The sequence below is a fragment of the Hirundo rustica genome, chromosome 16 (assembly GCF_015227805.2).
Source record: "Hirundo rustica isolate bHirRus1 chromosome 16, bHirRus1.pri.v3, whole genome shotgun sequence".
In the NCBI taxonomy this organism is placed as follows: Eukaryota; Metazoa; Chordata; class Aves; order Passeriformes; family Hirundinidae; genus Hirundo; species Hirundo rustica.
Window position 1 is genome coordinate 11,893,257 of NC_053465.1, and position 4,823 is coordinate 11,898,079.

Sequence of the window (4,823 nt, forward strand, 5' to 3'; positions counted from 1 at the left end):
GTGGGGCAGGCTCCCATGGAGTGAGGGAGAAGGTGCAAGAGGGATGGAGATAGCAGAGGGCTGGGGTGGGATCATCTCAGGAATGGGTTGTGTGGGCTTGGTGTGTATGTGTAGGACAACATCCACCCAACCTCCTCCAAAAATCGCCCAAATCTGCTCCCAGATCTCACAGCAGAGGAAAACTGGTGCAAAACCAGAGCAGCTGGGGCACTGCAGGGGCAGACCATGCCCACACAGTGTCAGAAGTGCAGCTCTGGTTCTGATCAGCCTCTGCCCCTCCAAGGCAGCTGTGGCTCATGATTCCCAAAGGCTGCCGTGTTCCAGGGTCTGTCCTGGCAGGCCAGCTGCAATTAAGGTGCTATTGAGTATTCAGATGAACAGGGCAAGATCCTCTTTATCCTCATTGTTTTGAAGTGCATTGCCAAAACCTCACTGAAGGCTCACACATCCCTGTAATTTTGCAGTGTTCAATACAACCTTCATTCCTACACAGATGCTTCATCATGGCAATCCCCAGAAGAAAATCCCCAGAACCTCAAAGCTGGAAAATTCAAGGCAAACAAAACCTCTCCAATTTTCCCAGTCTCACTCTCTCCATGCCTGCATGTGACCTTGCTTGTTAACTCTATACACTAATTTCTCATGTCATGTCTCTTCCAGGAACTTTCTCGTTCCTGATGTTCATTTTGGAGGCTCCCAATGTGGAGGGTCAGCCACCAACGTGCCTTGTGCTGCCCAGGGCTCCTGCATGGCGAGGCAGGAACCACCGCAGGAAGGTGCTCACGGCAGCAGCAGCTCATGGAGGGTTAGGGAGGCAGCACTGCCAGCCAAAGGACAGCACTGTCCCCAGGGTGGGACACCCAGGCAGCACCCATGGTGGGAAGTGCCCAGGGAGCAGTGAGATGAGGGGATCCGGTGCTAACCCCATCCTGAACCCCACAGGAGCACCTTAACTGCGGGATGCCAGTGGCAGCATTGCTGCTGCCCCCATCTCCTGCTCCCTTCGAGGGGCCTGTGCTGGGCTGGTGGCTGCTGTCTCTGTCACCCTGCTGGGACAGGCCTGGGGGGCTCAGGGGGTTGCCTTGGAGGGGGCCTTGCCCGGCCAGCCTGAGCTGGAGGGATGTGAGCGGTCTGGCAGCACTGGCCTGTCACCTCCCGCCTCGCTGCAAGCAGACATTCCCACTCCATGGAAATATGCCTGAAATAGCTCCTCTGCAGATTGTCTTTATCTAATCAGCCGCCTTTGCACCCCCCTCCGGTGCATTTCAGGGAGCTGATAGTGGGGATATGTTAAGTGTGGAAACCTCTAGCGAGCTGCCCGACACGGAGAGTAATTCTCCTTCCTGCCACTTATCAGAGCCTGCTAATGGGAAACATTCCTCCTGGGGGTCAGGGAGCAGCCAGGGGATTTCTCTGGAGAGGGTGGCTGAGCCCCTGGCACCCTCCTGGCTCTCCAGGGCTGGGTAGGAGTTGGTCTGACCACAAAATGTTCACTGAAGGGGCAGCTCTGCTGTCTGGCGCTGGTGGTGTCCTGTCCCACGGGGAGAGGCTTGTCCAGCTCTCGGGGGCTTGGCTGAGGAGCCCCATCCTTCTCCATCGTGTCATGGGACACCAACACCAAGCACAGAGCCCAGGGGTGTCTCAGTGGTCAGGGGAGATGATCTCAATGCTGAGAGTGGGCATGCAGGGCTGGGGCATCATTTGGGCAGGCTGTTCACTCCGGGCAAGAGCCACCTAAAGAAAACTCCCCTCTGCTCGGGCTGAAGCCGTGAGCTCCTCGATGTGCCCATGGGATTTTGTGGGAGGTCCATAGGCTCCTACTGCCCTGTCCCACCTGCCTGAGCAGAGCACAGCTCAGGCCTTGCCAGCCGTAGCAGGATGAGCTTCCCACCATCCAGAAAAACCACATCACAAACACCAGCGCCAAAAACACCCAAAGCTGGCAGAAGAACCCTCCAGCAGCTGCTGGAGTGACCAATTCACATTTCCCCTTCCACAGATCTGCTCGGCCTTTGATGGACCCTGCTGGAACCTCTTCAAAGAGGGAGAGAAACCAGGGCGAACAGAAGGAACTGCAGGAGGAATCTCCGAAAATAAAATCGCTTTAAAGATAAGGCAGGGGAGGGGGTGAGCAGAGTGCGGGGCGAGTACATGCCCTGAGAAGAATGTGTGAGGCTGGGCCAGCTGGTGGGTCTGGGCCAAGGGCTCATCCCACTGCCCGGGTGCTCGTGGCAAAGGTACTTGGCACAGGACCCACCAAAGCCTCGGGTCCCTCCAGGGAGTGGGTGGAAACCTGACTCCGAGCCCAGGACGGAGAGGCAGAAGACCACCAGGGTAACCTCAGAGGGAGCTGTGGTCCCCCAGGGCCTGTGGCTCTTCAGGATGCTGGATCTCTGCCATCTTGGCAAGATTGAGCATGCCATGGTCAAGAGGGACCTCGGGACTGGTGTCTCCGTGGTCTCCCCTGGGGGGTTGCAGCAGATATTGGTGGAGTCCAGCTCTGCACCAGCTGCTCACAAATCCACGAGGACCTGCGCTCCTGAACACCAACCTGCTGAGGAGTGCCCACATGGCGCGTGGAGATGGGGCCCTGCACCCCATTTTATCCTGAGGTCCCCAAAGCCCTTGTTCATGGTACAGATCCCCCCATGGGAGCATTTCAGTTCTTGGGGGAGTCTGGCACCATGCAAAGCACCGACATTGCACTGCACTGCCAGTGAAGGCAGCATCCACCCATCCCTGAGCCCAGACACCCTCCCTGCTGGGGTTCAACCCACAGGGGATGGGTCTGGAGTCCTCCTGCACCCCGGGAATCTCCCAGACTTCTCTCCAAAGCAGGGTGGGAGGGCAGGGACCTTTCTGCTGAGGTGCAGAGATGGTGGCACTGGGAACCCAGACTGGGAGGGTGTAACAGCAAACCTGTGTGCTGGATGGAAAGACTGACCATGGTTTGGGCTCAGATTCAGGGCAGGTGCCAGGGCTGCAAAAATCTCTCTGCAGCCTCGGCTGTGTGCCCAGGCTGAAGCCACACGTCCAAAGCAGCCTCCAGTGCTGCTATTCTGGCTGTGACAGAGCCTGTGCCACACCCAGCCTGGGCACAGCACTGCACAGCTGATCCTGAACCACTCCTGCCTCAGTTTCCCCCACTGTCAGGAGGGTGCAGCAGCCCCAAGTTACTTTGGGGTGTGAGAGGTGCTGAATGGGGAATATCCCACCCTGCAGCCACGGGCCCTGCTTCTCCAGGGTAGAAACCTCATTGCACTTTGGATGCCAGCAGCCAAATGGCTTTCCCTTGAGCTGGCATGGCACCAGGGTGTCCTGTTCCCATCTCGGGCAGCCCACGGCGGTGCTGCCAGGATGGAGGTGCGCTCCAGACTGCCATCACCGTGTTGTACCTTTGGCACCTTTGGGTGCTGTCTGGGTAAAACGGTGTGCAGGAAACCCAGCAACCTCTCTGTTGAGATATTATGGACTTGGCCTAGCCACAAAACAAGCTCCCATGCCAAGGGAGTTCAGGGAGCAGAACCTGGAGGATCAAGCCCCAGGGTCCTTCCCCTTCCAGACGGTCTGTCTGGGAGAAGCTAAACCAGAGCTGAGTGAGAAGTTGGGACGTTCCAGCTGGAAAAGCCAGCAGGCACACACATCCCACCCAGCAGCAGCTCCCCTGGCATGGTGAGGCAGGAGCAGCAGGAGCTCAGGTGCAGGAGGAACTGGCAGAGCTCTCACTGCTCAGCTCCCCGCTGGGGCAGGCAGAGCAGGCTGGGAGAGCCGTGCTGCCTTCCCGAGCTGCAGTCTCTCACTCTGCCTTTGTACTCGCCTGACAATACAGGAATAAAAATAACCAGGCTGCATTTGCAGAGAGATAAAAGTGAAGTTTGCCTTTTGTGTCTGTCCGGGCAGTGGGACAGCAGCACCAATGGAGCTGTGTGGACATGACACATGGGAATTTCTGACATATCTTTTCCCACTCTGACCTTGACAGACACAATAAAAAGGGGCTTTGCAGCACGCACAGAGCCACTCAGTCCTAGCACCAAGGTCAGTAATACAGAGCATGTCTGTGTGCACGCGTGTCCCCTGTACTAACCCGCTTCACCCCTGCAGGGTGCCTGATCCCAGAGGACAGGGGCTGCCTCTGGTGGCACAGGGGAGGGTGGGACAGGCATGGATCGCGAGCATTTTTGCTGAGGACTGTGTGTTTTGCCAAGTCGTGGCTCCATTCGTGATGGCTGCGGCGTTCCAGAGCTCTGCAGGGTGGCACCGCATTAGATGGATTTAGGAAGCACAGTCATAAAAGCGCTTTTCCAAGCAGCTGCCACGGCAGCCTTCTAGAAGGATCTTCCCAGGGGTAATACATCCAGCCCTGCTTTTATCTTCCTGCAGTAGCGCTCAGCAGAACAGCCCTGGGTCTTTGTGTGCGGCACCAGGGCTCCAATGGGTCTGTAGAGCTGGGATAGGTTTTAGCTGGGCTTATCCAGGAAAGGGATGTTATTGACAATCTCACCTAAAGTGGGAATGTGGATTTTGACACCAAAGCGATTCCGGCTCACCCAGCTGCGACTTCCAGTGTGGGAATGACAGCATCAGAAGGGAAAGCGTTCAGTAATTGTCTCATTGATATAATTTTTATCAGCTACCATTGCTGTCGCTGCCTTCTCTCACTCCCTAAAATTAAAAGCTTGTTTGGTGTCCGCGTCGCTCTCGGTTCTCAACCCAGCAGCGGGTTTCCCATGCACTGACTCCTTGTCCCTTCCTCCTTTCAGCGCTCAGGTGTCCTTCACTCTTCCTTTGCTGCTGCCAAGTCTCTCCCTCAGATGGACAAG